This window comes from Haemorhous mexicanus, chromosome 2 (genome assembly GCF_027477595.1).
Source record: "Haemorhous mexicanus isolate bHaeMex1 chromosome 2, bHaeMex1.pri, whole genome shotgun sequence".
In the NCBI taxonomy this organism is placed as follows: domain Eukaryota; kingdom Metazoa; phylum Chordata; class Aves; order Passeriformes; family Fringillidae; genus Haemorhous; species Haemorhous mexicanus.
In genome coordinates this window covers 79691048-79705513 of record NC_082342.1, presented here as the reverse complement: position 1 = coordinate 79705513, position 14466 = coordinate 79691048, and the positions used below count along the sequence as shown (strand labels likewise).

General features: G+C 44.3%; 1 long non-coding RNA gene across 1 annotated transcript; it reads right to left on the bottom strand.

Annotated features, from left to right (window-relative positions):
- Positions 1-236: 236 nt before the first annotated feature.
- Positions 237-9262, bottom strand: LOC132323696 (uncharacterized). Its single transcript, XR_009485402.1, has 2 exons — positions 9184-9262; positions 237-7495 (listed from the first exon to the last, which is right to left on the bottom strand). It is a non-coding gene; the product is annotated as an uncharacterized LOC132323696 (long non-coding RNA).
- Between the last annotated feature and the right edge of the window lie 5204 nt (positions 9263-14466).

The window sequence follows — 14466 nt, the reverse complement described above, 5'->3', positions numbered from 1 at the left end:
GTTAAGAAAGTTGTCCCTAAGACATTTTTGTTTCATTATGAAACCTTTTATCAAAAAAAGCTCAATATCAATAAAAACCTTTTATTAGAAAAAAAATTATCAGCCACCTAGTAGTGCCAAGTTCTCAAGTCTGTCCATGGAAAAGGAGATACATAAAAGAAGTTCTTCCAAGACATTTTCTGTTCTTTGGAAAACTACTAGGAAAGCTAAAAAAAATAAAATCAACTTGAACTCAGTTTTACAAGGTTTAACACAAATATCTTTTATTTCCAATTATTACAGTAATATGCAGGAACTACAGTGTTATTTCCCACATAAAACACAGGCCTTTGCAAAAGTAGTATGGACTGAGAAAATAAAATGATACACATATATCAAAACAACTAACTAGTGACTCTACTTCCTAAGTGCTTATATTTTACATCTCTGCAGAGAGGACAGTTAAAGAATTACAGAAGTAACTAGAAAAATGCCAGTTCTCTGCAACAGTAAAAGTAGCTTTCTCTCTGTATAAAGTACAATAAACAGGAACTAGTTAATTTCTTCTGCAGCAGGAAAAAGGACTGCCATAAATACACATAGAAGATGGGGGTATCTGGAATCTTTTAAAGATTCTATAACATGTCACCCAAGAGATTCCTCATTGTTGTGCATCTTATCCATTGTTATATTCCTGATCATTTCCGTCCTACTGCTGACATGTCCCACAGCAGGACAGTTGCTCTAACATTCTTGTTGGTCACAGCAGCATCCAGAGCATACAAAACAGATTAAGTAACCAAAGTCATGCTACTCTTTACCATCTATTCAGCTTTTTCATCTTCCCTTCCTTTACTTGCTTCCTTGATCACCTTCCACCTCCCAGGGAGTATCACACTATTTCCAAGAGGAAACAGGCCTACATTTTTCTATTAAAAGTGGGGCATGACTAGCTACCACTTACCTGTAGGTCATATTCCTCCAACACACTTCTAAATCACGAGATGTATGTTGCACTGACTACAATATAGATTATTGCATAATAATCTTAAGCATCCACAAGACTTTTTTTTTTTTTTTCCCAAACACTACCCCATTAATTCCAGCTATACATTGATAGCCAGGCATTAATTAGCTGGGTCAGCCCACAGTAACCAAAACCAGTCTGAATCCCAGATACTACCCAAACACCAATCACCCAAGTAAGCATTTCTTCACTTCGAAGTCTCAGCCTGTTGTTTACAGAACTCGCATCAAAATTGTTCCATGCAAAGTATGTTGGCCACATGTAAAAGCCATTTTTTTCCTCCTTTAATTAACTAGGGAGATTGCCTCCCTCAGCTAAAGTGGATGTCTGAACCTGGTACAAATTTGTAATGCTCGAAGGAATGGGTCCTTCAAGTGCTAATCTCCTTGAGTCATAAAATGCCACTGAAGGCTACCTAAGTCACAACTATTTGCATTTACAGCTTTGGGTGTAGTTTGCTACCAATGTGAAGAACCTGACTCACTCTCCCAGAGCCCGAAATTATTTAGTGATAAATTTTTTGATCAAGCATTTTATGTTTGAACATTGGGCATTTAAGACTAGAATAATGCATCCTAGTCGTGTCAGTCTAGAAAGCTAAGTGCAGAAATGAAGAAACCCCAACATCACACCCCATCCCAATAAAAACACCCAATACCCCAACACTTGAGCCCAAAATTCACAGAATTGTTCACCCATTTAAAAGAGGAACCAGGCAAAGTTAAGTTTTGTTTAACAGTAAGAATGAAATGCTACACTAGCTTTAGTAGTTTTGTCTTTTTTACAGCAGTGAAAAATCCAGAATGAGTTATAAAATGAACCTCTCAGTCTTTACCTACTAGTCAGTTTCCTCCCACCAAGAACCCAACTGGCTGTGGAATAAAGTGTCTTGTATTACTCTATTGGAATGAATGTATGCAACTTTTTGTTTGTCCTGTTTATACTGCATTCGGAGTTTCAGAATGTGGAGCACACAACAATGGCAGGGTGGGAATGCATGCATCATCTCAGACTCCAGACAATTCCCATACACATTAACAGGTGCCTGCTTCAACACTTCTCCTGCTCTATCATTAGACAGATGCTACACAGATACAAGTGCACAGCAGATACCCATCAGAACAGATGAAGTAAATGGAGATGTAGTAAATTCTAGCAGCACACACTTATTTCCCTCCAGTATCTTTTCCTTTAGACATGACCCAAAAATAGAAATAGGAAATTGCCAGAAACTGGCTCTTCAGAGAACTGCAGATTTTATAGCAAGGTTTCTATGAGGAGTCAGAACATGATGCAGTCCACTCCTTCCTATTCTGGATCTGTGTTTCACACACTGAATGCTATTAGCCTATTCACATGAAGCTACCAGGACCAGAAAGAAAAAGCTTCAGGGAGTGAATTCTATGATTGAGGAATGATAGGGAAGTGGCACGGAAACAAATTCCTATAATTCCAGATTTAAAGAAAGCAGAGTCTTTGCCAAGACTTTGTACACAAGACCACTTATGAATTACAAAAATATGAGTGATGTACTGTAGAACATAGAGCATTGCATTTATTTTCTATGGTAGAAAGTCAGCTATGCCAGAGAAATCCAACTCTGTGCAACCACAGCAGGGGAGACTCCTTTTTAGTCCTGCTCATTTAATGTCTTATGAACAAGCTCAAAATGTCTGTGCCTGACAGTCATCTCACTAGTCAGTTTTGATATTCAAATGTCAGCATAAGAAAGTAAATTCTAAAGAACTGAGCTGGTTTTTTTCAGTATCACCCAGTGACAAATTAGTGGAAAAATGTTTTATTTCCCAGCATGCTTTCAGATACTAAATACACAGAATTTTCTATGGTTAACAGAAAAGGTATTACTTATAAGTCTAACTGCGCTATACTAGGACTACAGGAAGTGTTAATACTGCTTGGAATTTCTTACTTTTTGTTCAGAAAGACAGTGTAAGTAATGCTCTTCCTGCATATGCATTTTGAAAAAATAACTTGATTTTAGACAATTCCTAAAAATCCACGAAGGTTTATCTTTATTAACCCAATCTCCCAAAGTTTGCATGGTTCAGACTAATTCACAGCTCACTGTAAAAATTAGTATCTGTATCAAAGCCAATAGAAATATGTTTCTCACGCACGTGACATTTTTAACAGAAAAGCTGAATATATCTGCAGAAAATGCCTCTTGATATTTCTTCAGGAATTTAGAACTGGCACTTGTTTCAGCCATCTAACCACTCTTTAGTCACATCTTCTACATGAATATTGAAGACAAAGATTAAATAAAACCAGCTGAACTTAGCAGCATTACTTCTCTCCCTACAGTCTCCTGTCAACTACTTCAGTCTCAGCTACACTGCAACCAATGTACAGAGCTGATGATAATTTATGAGGAAACATTCAAATGACTGAAAAGCCCCATTTACACAGAACCTCATGTAAGACAGGATTGGATTTACTTATTACCTATCAAAGTGTAAAAGTATAAACAGAATATTAAGATGTTTTCCAAAACGAGCATATGACTAACTTGAAACTTTCAAGTTCTAAAACCAGTAAGCCAATGCTGTATTAAAGGCATGCCAAGTAAGACTAGTATTAGAAAGGCAGTGCCATAACTGCTTCTTGAATAAAGCAGAGCTTACTACATCTTGAAGATGCTGTTTAAATTACAAAATCATTTCTCATACCTGCACTATGACAAAGTATTTTTTTGGAGTCCAGGCATTAAAAGAATTTAGGATGAAACACAAAAAAATGCCACGAAGTTTTTATTTTCACATAAAAGCATTAAAACTAGGTACACTACAACAAACTCAATGGACAAGGCTCCACTGACATAAAACTTCCTTGTGCAAACACTTGATTTTAGAAGGCTTCATTGTCCAACTAATAAACATCTTCAGGCATTTCAAAACTTGATACTTACATGGCAGTATAAACATGATCACATATTAAAACATTTTCTGCATTTTAACTTTTGAGAATACTGCTTTTACACTTTAAGGAGTTAAATCTTAAATCAGTAGCAGATTACTGCAGAAACTGAGCATCCAGAAATCAGGACAAGACACACACCTCATCTGCTGACTCCACAGACACAAGCTTCCTCTAATCAGCAAGACTAAGAAGAGAATTTTAAGCTTGGGAATAGAGTATTTGGGGCAAGAAACCTATCTGAGCAGTACTTCCTGAATACAGACACCAAAAGCACTGGAAACTGAGCAGCATGCACAAGTCCACCATGGCTTGGTTCCTTCAGAAAGAAGTTTAAGGGTGTCATAGGCATCTATGTATTTATAACTTCTTGCAAGAGGACAGAGTAATATAGAGAGGTAGCACTGCAATACCCAGTGTTCAACACTCTTTAGGAATGACCCATTAAGCTTCACATTTCATATGAATTTGAAGTAAGAAGAGCAAGGGCAGCATTGACCCATATTTTCCCACCACAAAGGAACTCTATTCTCCTTTTAAGAACTATATAGGGTCTGGCAGCTTAAAGCAGCAAAGTGAGTAATTTGAATTTATAGCATTAGTCTTCTGTAACCCTGTTTGAGAACTAAACCCATTAACATTTGAGCTACGAGTGTAGTTTACTACTATGCAGCTTATTTAACAATGCAAGATATGTTGAATACTCCACTTCCAGATTTTAGTGACCCATCCTTATAGAGCCAGTTATATCTCTTTTTAACAACCAATCTCAGCTTCTTTGAAGCAGATACCTGGATGAGCTTTTCTCCAGGTATGTTTTTCATTAGGCTAAAGAGATGCTTTATTTCATTGCTATGTATCACATGCTAAGTGATTAACTTAGAAGGTTACAAGCTGACCACTGTTACACTCATCAATATAGACACGCCACGTTAAGTGGACATGTTTAAAGATTCCATAGGTGATGAATGATTAAGGCTCTGCCTGTAACCTCATTTGCTGCTCTTTAATTTGACACATTCTGGATGGAAGAACTAAGGCTGAAAATGAACCCCATTATCATTTAGAAAATGCAGAGTTTCAATATAGTAAGAAGCATTACAAAAGGAAGCTGCTGAATCCTTCACGTAATTTGCATCCGCAAAGTAAGCTTATCCTGAAAAAGTCTGAACTTTCATGCAGATTTTTTGATACTCAAGATCCATCTTTTCCCAACAAAGTCATGAAGAAACTGCAAACAAGCATCCACCTCAGTTTAATAGAAAAGTATTAAGCTTTGGGGGAAAAAAAAAAAAACAACAAAAAAACAAAAAACCCCACTCAAAAACTTCAGTGAATACATACTGTCAGCAACAAATCCAATACATACAAACAAAAAGCCAAATACAAAAAAAAAAATCCAAGTGTGGTTACACATAGAATTACATGACATTAAAAAAAAAAAAAATCTTAGAAATTTAAATTTTCATGGATCAGTGAAGGAGAAATTCCTTAAAGCTACAAGGGTGTTTCAGCCTCTATCCCCACCAACCTCAACAGGCCGGGACAAGTGCAATACCACAGACACACACAGCATTGCAACTGATCCCAACCTGTGTAGAAAGGGGTATAATTTTTCCACACTCACTGACTGACTTGTCACTGCCACAGTCAGTTTTGCATGGATTTGCACAGCAGAGTATCATACAGCTGGATGCAAACCTGCAAAACTAACCAGAGAACAGTGTTCAATAAACAACAAATAAATTGTAAGACATACTTAACATGTAGTTCTACAGCTAGCAGTACTTTAAGTGCTTATAATGCAGTAGATTAGTGAACACTACCTGCACTATAAGCACTTTAGTGCTACAAGAGCTGTCATTCACTAGACTGCTGTTAAAATAAGGAAGGCCACAAAATATCCCATAACCAGCAGAAAGCATTCAAACTCCTTGATGTAGATTATAACAGGCCACCATCAGCTTTGCATAGATTTGCACAACCACTCTCTTCTTGTAGTGCAACTATGCAAAACTAACAGAAGTCTGCAAAGCAGAAAACTACTGGAACATCTACAGTCTCAACCTGAGTGACTGGATGAAGACATAACTTCTTATGCCAGAAGGAGCACTTAGGGCAGTAGATGCTAATCTACTTCACTATCTGCACTAGATGCACCTTAGTACAAAAAGCACTTGACACCACCACACTGTACCTTTCCATTCTCTGAAGTCCTGCAAGATCTCCTGAGGCAGTTGTCAACATAATGCTACAAGTGCCTTCACTGCAGTAGGTTCTATATATCACTACCTGCACTGTAAGCACTTTGACATTACTCTGACGCAAACAGCGTTTTTTTAGTAATTCAAGATATGTTGTCTACCTTGTACCTGCTGAAAGAAAAGAACAAAGTGAGTATTTGATCAGGTTTTGAATTACAAGCTTTGGAACAAATATTCACATTTCTGGGCTAAAGATCTCCTTCAGAGTAAACTGAAGCAACCCATCAGCCCAATCCAGGACACTCCTATGCAATACTAAGCAGTATCAAAATCAATTCTGATTCACAGTAGAAGACCCAAATGTGAAAATTAAAAAAATGCTTCTCCCACACTATTTTCAGAATGCCACAACAACTGTAACAGTTAAAAATACCTGACTTTTTAAAGGCAAACCTGAATTTGGTGATGAGCTCCCACCAAATCTCTTTATTTGAAAAGTTTACACCCAAATTCCAGAGAACCAGGAATTTAAAAATTAGATTCAACATATCCTACCACTGGCTTTCTAACGTCCAGAAGCCACCTTATGACGTGCCAGGTATCTTTCTACGTTTTTCAATTACTCACTTTGCTGTCCAGTTAAGAATATTTGCTGCTACTGCCACAGACACCTTGATCTCAAATAACAAATTTGACCGTGGCATTTAAATTAGTCTATCTAGCAACAAAAATCAGGTTCTAATGATAGCTGTAAAATATACTACCACAACCAAATTACACCTTATTACAGACCTGAGGTTCAATAATGCAGGACAGCACTATATTAGAAACTTGAAAATGTATTTAATTCCTCCTTTAACAGGAATATAGTCTTGAAGGAACATGTAAATATAATGTCTCATGTGATACTTACAGCAAATTTAACACAATATTTTAAAACTACAATAAAACTAGCTTCTGTTAGACTAACTTAAACAACCAAAAAGAGCTTAGTTAAAATAAGAAAAGAAAAATCTAAGACACTAAACCTAAACATTTTTATAACTTCCCGTCAAACTGTTTTATCAAACAAATGATTGCTTGGGAAACTTAGATTATTCCCCTCTAAACGAGTGAAATTATGGACTGCTACACATGCATCCAATCCCAAGGAACTATTTGGAATTTAGTAGTCCTAACTGAAGTCTATGCCTGAGCCTCAAAAGAACTGCTATTGCCCCTATACTTAAAAAAAAAAAAAATTGGAAAATAAAAACTTACCATCACCCATTGAAACTAACTTTCTCCGCAAACACACTGCTGCAACATCCACAGAAAGCTGCATTACGTCCAGCTGCACGTGGGGATACTGTGAAAAAAACCCAGCGAGTTACTTGCATTTTGATCCTGAGGAATGAACAAAGTGACCGAGGAACTTCCCAAACCCAGCGCGCCCCATCCCCACTCCACCCCTCCCGGGAGGGCGCGAAACGCTCCGTACCCCCTCGGGCGGCCATGAACCGTCCCGTGCGACACACCGCACGCGGGCTCACACTTTCTTCCTGGTAAGTGGATCCCCTGTGCGCCTAGGCAGGATCCTTCCCGTGCTGCCGGGTGTGAGCCATGGGCCCGGGCCGGGCCGGGGCCGCTGCCGGGCCCGCTCCCCGCACCGCGCAGCACGTGCTCGCCAGGAACACAGAGCCGGCCGCCAGGGGGCGCCGCCGCCAGCAGCGCGGAGGTCACAGCCCGGCTACGGCGTGACGCCCCCCCCGCGCGCCCGCCCGGGCCCCGCCGAGCCCCGCAGGCCGGGCGGACGCGAAAGGGTCGGGCCCGCCTGCGCCCGGGGGCCGCCCGGGCCGGGAAGGGGCCGCGGCGGGGGGAGGGGAAGCGACTCCCCGGGCCGCTGCTGCCCACACGCGGCTCCGGGCCTAACAGGGAACAATCGGCCTCAGCACGCAGCCGCCGCCATGTCCCCCGCCTCCTCCCCCCTTCCCAGCAACATGGCGCCGCCGAGGGCCCGCAGCTGCCGCCGCCGCGCCGATTTCGTAATGAAGCTCGGGGCTCCCGAGCGGCGGCGCGGGGCGCGCCCTCTGTCCCCCGTCCGCCTGCCCGGGAGAAGCGGGAGGTCCCGCACCTCGGCGGAGAACTGTAGGGGGGGGGGAGGGGGAAGAGACGGGCCCGCCGCCCCCGCCCCTCCTGCGAACAAAAGCCCATGCGGAGGGGCCCGGGACGCGCTCGCAGCCCGCGGCGCTGCCCCCTCCCCGGGGCCCCGCGCCCCCTCCCCCGGGGGGCGACAGAGCACAAAAGCGCCTCCGCCGGGAACTCTCCGAGAACCCCCCCGACCCGCGCCCCCCCGCCCCGTCCCTCCCCGCCCGCCGCCTCTTTTACCGCCGCTGCCGTTCCCGAGCTGGGCGTGGGCGGCGAGCGGAGCCCCCGCGCCGCCGCCGCGGCCTCTGCCCCACGTGCGGCTTTGTTCTGGCGCCGCCAGCTCCCCCCCGCAGCCGCGCCGGGCACGGCGCAAACTTTCCCGGACGGGCCTTCCCCCCGCGGGCCGCAGGGGCAGAACCCCCGCCCGCGCCCACCTCCGGCCGCCGCTGCCATTGTGCCGCGCACGCCGCCCTGCCCTGCCCGTCCCGGGGGCTCGGCCGCTCCCCGCGCCACCCTGGCCCGGCGAGGCGCCCCGGGCCCGGAGCGCGGCGGGAGGAGGGGGGGGGGGGCGGGCGGGAAGGGGGCGGCGGGACTCACTGCAGCGGCGAGCGGCGCGCACGCTTTTTCAAATCTCCCTCATTCCAGCCCCTCCCGCCCCGTGTGCGAGCTCGGGAGGCGCCGCGCCATGCGCCCTTCTCCTGGCTCCCCCGCCGCCCACCCACACCCCCTCCTACCGCCCCGGCCACTCGGAGCGGCCCCACCAGCCACCGTCGCCGCCGCCTCCGAGCTGCCCGCCCGCCCCCCGCCGCCGCGCTGCCTTCCCGGGCTCGCCCCCCGCGCCGGGCGGCCGCCGCCGCCGCCTCACAACAGGTTTCCTGTCACCGACACGCGCGCGGCAGCGACACTCACCAGCCAGCGGCCGCCGCCACCATCTTCCCTCCTCCTCCTTCTCTCGCGGCCCCGGCGCGGCGTGGCCGGCCCGGTCGAGGAGAGCCGCTCCGCGCCGTTCCCTGGCGGGGCGGATGAGGGCGGGGGGGGGGAGAGGCGAGGGGGGAGTGGGGTGGGGGGAGGGAAGTGGCGCGAAGGCAGGTCCCGGCGGCAGCAGCGGTCGGGCTCGGGGACCATGTGGGTGAATGAAGGGCGGCGGCTCCCGCCTCAACGTAAATATCCACAAGCCCCGCTCCGCCCTCATTAGAATAGAAAACAAAGTGCTTCCGAGCGCCGCGCCGCCCAATCGCCGGCCGCGGCCCCCGCCCCCGCCCGCCGCCGCCTGCTGCGATTCATCCACGCACCAGGCATGCACCGAGTCCGCCGCCCGCCCGGCCTGCCCCACGCTGCACGGGCACCGCCGCTGCCGCCGCAAACTTTGTCTCCGTGGTTCCGCTGGGGCCGGGCCGCGGCGGGGGAGCGGGGTGCCCGCCCCACCGCACCGCACCGCGCAGAGCTCCCGCCGGGGGATGGCGGTGCCGCGCGCATCCTGCCTGCGCAGGCGGTGGGGAAGGGGAGGGAAGGAGGGAGGGAGGAAGGCACGGGGTGGGAGATGCACATGGTGGCCCCGCGGTCACGGGAGGGCCGGGGGAGGCCCGGCCGTGGGGGGCGGGCGGGGCAGGGCTGGGCCCGCCCGCCGCCGCCCCGCGAAGTTGCGCGTGGTTGGGAGCGCCGTGCCTGTCCCGCCCCGGCCGCGTCCACGGCCCCACGCGGAGGTTCGGGATGAAGGGGGTGGTGCCGCATGTGGTTGCACTTGTCCGGAGGAAACTCCTGCGCTTGGATCTGGCGGAAAGGCAGGATAGGAAACCCGAGTCGTAAGGGTGCGAGTGGGAGAGCTGTGAGAAGGCGAGCAGCATCTGCAGCATGCCCGACCGGCGGGCTCGGATGGGGGTCCTGCTCGCGACAGACGGACCCAGGTGCGAATCCCGGAGGTTGCGCTGGGCTCTGCCCGGTGTCAGCCGCCGTCTTGGGCAGGCGCTCTGCGGGCGAGCCCCGGGAGCTGAGTCCCGCTCGGAGCCTCCATCGGCTGCGGCTGCCCCGGGGGCCCGCGGAGACCCGGTGCCGGCAGAGGTGCCAGGACCTGTGGGGACGGATGGGTGTTCATTGTCATAAAGCTGCGTAGATGACCGGGCAAGGTGCTTAAGTGAAGTGTGTGTCTGGGTTTTCTTATGGCCCTCGGTTTGATTTTTGGTTTTGTTTTTTTATTTAGTCTTCGCCTCAGTTTTCTGACTGTGATAGGAAATGATAGTTGGAGATCAACATACGTTTCCATCACGTAGATGCTTCTTTTACAGACCAGATCAATCCTGTATTTTAAAAGGTGAAAGTGCCTTTAGTTGCTGATATTATATTACATTGTTTTGCGCAACAGTGATATTTTATAGATCAACATTTACAGATATACAGTTCTTTGCGTCATTATAAACAGAAAAATCACTTTGCCTTCTGAATAAAACACCAGAAAATCCGTTGCCTGAATTTGCCATTTCTAGCGTGCTTCGAGGGTTTGTTTGCTGTCACATTATGTTGTCCAGTGATTTCTGCAGACAGTAGTATATTTGTTTTTATAAATTATTCTAGTAACCTTCTGCACATAGCCGAAAAAGTTTGCCTCTTCTCAGTTTGTCCAATTTTGTAGCTTTTCGGAATAGGACACCAGTAGTTCCTATGCTCGTTAATATATTTCAATAAAGCTACAACAGTATGTTTTAGGTGACTTAGCTGTGTTTGAACCTTAGGAATCTAATAAACTAGAGTTGTGTTTGGTGTTTTGTTTTAGTATTCATATGTGATGTCAAATGTCACAAAGTAGATTGTAGGTTTTTTCTCATCCACACCTTGTAGTTTTGGTTTGATTTTGTTTCTCTTAAATATGTATTTACTGATGTACACAAAAAATATTTTACAATTCTGTGTTTGATAAATTACCTTTTCAGTACCATAGCTGATTTTCAAAACCACAGTAATGGAAAATGCAATTGGTTTACATTTTCTTTTTGTAAAACTGAAGTTGTTCTTGCTTGCACTGAGGCTCCTTTCTTGCACCTTTGGCGCTGTTTACCTCCCCACACCCCCAAAACCATTTCTGTAATTTTAAATTCTTTTCTCCTTTGTTTGTTTTTTTTTTTTTTCCTTGGTAATCCTCTAACTTTTGGCAAAAAGGCCAACAAAAGATAGTAAGATGCAAATAGAAAAATATTTTTGTCTTGCTGCTTTGGATGAACTCCATGCTTTGACAAAGTTAATGGCAATAGTCCCACTGATTGAACAGGTAAAGTTTCAACCCTTGTCTTACGTCCAAAGATTCCAAATGGCTTTTGCAAAGCTGGGCAGGTATTCTCAGAATCTAGAGCAAATGAAGTGATAGGGAAAGTAACATCACAGCATACCAAACTTTCCACTGGCTGAAAAGAGCCAAAAAAGCATAAGTGAGGAAGAAGACTAGACTGATTTTTTTTTTTTTTTCCAGTGACTTTATTCAGAGGGGATACTGCATTCAGGACCGAAGTGTCTTATGTTCTCACCATAGCTAGAAAAAACAGGCTACTGATGAAGAAAAATTTATTACTTCACTGATTCAAATGGTTGGGATCATAGAATCCAATCTGTCTGCTACTGAAACCAGTGGGGTGATCTTCATAAAGCCATTGTGTGCACTGGTCATCCACGAGCACACATATCGCTGTTTGTGTTTCATGGCTCTAGTGGTTTCTCCTACAGATAACTTCACTTAAGTGTAACTTCAGAGTGGAATCTATTAAATTGAGAACAGCTTTCCTAAAGAGGAAAAAGTGACACAATTCTAAATGCCCTTTAAGGAAAAAAAAAATTAAACCAGTAAATACTGTTCTGTATCTTGAAAAAAGACACTGAGAAATTAAGGCCCTAAGGTTACTGTCCTTTAACATGTATGAACTTATCTGTTTGTCCTTTATAAAGCACTGCCCATCTTATTTTTCTTTGCTACAGTAGGTGAGAATATCACATCATAATATTTACCTTCACAATAGTGTGGCATGGCAATTACTATGCCTGTGTAACAGATAAGGAGTCTGATATAATAAGGTACAGAAATTAGCATATTCAAAGCCAAGACTGGCTCCTTAACAAAGGCCAGTTTGTTCTATTTAAATTGATAAAAAGAATAAGGAATAAATCAGTATCCTTTATACATCACCCATGATCACAGGTAATGTGAATGTTATGTAGTACCCACTACTAAGAAATCTTAGGAATTTGCTACTTTATCAAGCTAACTCTAAAAAGAAAAGAAAAATTATCTGAAGGAAAACTAAAACTCTCATAAGTCTGTTAAAAACCATCATTGTCTAATGAGATGTACAGTAGTGATGTCAGCTCCTTGTCCTTCCTCTCTTCATTAGAATAATACTTATTAAATAGAATTTGTAACATTCTTTTTGGTACATTTAGGGTCTTTTATTTCTAAAAAAATTAAACGACAGACCAACAGAAGGTGCTCTGGTTTGGTATTTTACTCCCAACTTTAAAAATTTCACTAAAAAAATAAGTTATTATATCAAAGTACTGCAAACTTTATTTGTAACAGGCATAACAGATTTAGTAGATTTCAGTCAAAAAGGAGAAAACAGGACAAACAATTCCTCAATATGTTTTTATATTTACTTAGCACTGCTAATGCATGAGCCAGTTAAAAAAAAAACTCATCTAAAGTAAAACATTTTGGAATTACTGATTTTTTCTGAGCTAATTGTTGCTATTCAAAAACAGTTTCAAAAACAATACATAAAAGTGCCCAAACAGCAAATATAGTGGTGCAAAGAGGCTTGCTTTTAGGATTAGATTATCCTTTTCATTCATACTATTTTTTAAAAATCAAAGCTTTAAAATTTCTGCTCATTTTACCGTACTCAAATACATGTGAATCATAATTTCAAATATTTGTATTTAGAAGGAGGCATGTACTCTGTAGGGAGGTGAGTTATAACAAGATACAGGAGTCCTCAGTCACAGGCAGTTAAACATCTATATCTGATTATTATTCTTGGGAGCATAGTACTTACTGCTATCATTCAACCATTAATTTTATTTCCCAGTGTTTATGATGTTATCCTATCTGGAGATCAGTGTTTGCACAGACTGTAGCTATTCATTTCACTTGTAAAAATGTTCCCCTTTATATGTTAGTTTCATTTGAGGTATGGAAGTCTCTAATCTGTGGGTATTTTTCACCATCTGTAGAGTTGAAAATTTAGGGGCTGAAGCAGCATGAAAAGAAATGTTTATAACTAGAGAGTGTTGCATCTGCAGCAGTGTTTCCCTTTTACCTCTGTCCTTTGCAGTTCAAGTTTTATGCTCTCTGAGGCTGGAGTGGCTGCGTACAGGCAGGAGGACCCTTCAATCCCTCTCCCTCTCAAGCTGGCCAAAAGCCTCTGCTGTTGTGTTTTTTTACACAGACAATTTTTGCTGCAAGATCTGCCTTAGGTTTTTCAAGAATGCTAATAAGAAACTGGAAATATTCCCCAAGAGGATGTTGTGCTTCTATGAAATGGTTTGGAGAGGTGTTTCTGTTACTGTGATCCAGACTCAGCTACAGGAAGCAAGCATTGCTGGGGGGAGAAAGACTGAAGATACGCTGCCTCATCTTCAAGTATTCTGTCCTCTGTCTCACAAGCTTACTTTCTTGGCTATTGAAACTCTCTCTCTTGTTTACTGTTTCAACCTGTTCACTGCCTTTCCTTTTCTCAGTTCCTAAGAGAAAGGTATCTTACCTGTGTTCTTCACAGTCTAGAGGGAGGTATTGTGAAAAACGCTGAACAGCTGGACAATAGAAGCCACAGGATTTACTTCAGACCAAACTGGATCTAAAAATATTGTGGAGGGAGAGGGAGGGGAAAAGCAAAGGTGTGAGCATGGTAAGAAGGGATTTGGAAAGTAAGAAAAAGATTAAGAACAGACTCTGAAAAGAGGGGAGATAAAAGGTTGAGAGCGATTTGGACAGGATCTCTCCAGGATGAAATTGTGCTCTGACATGATTTTTATAAATGTTCAATAAGTTAATCTATCCTTCAGCCTTTCTCGGTACTGATAGATGTAATTCTTGTCTTCTGTTCCCTTGGCATCCATGCAAAAAGCAGATACTTCTTGTTTTGCTTGCAAACATTCAGAATTACTAAGAACATGGTTTCAAGCCTCACAGTGGCTTTATTGAGGCAAAATAAATGA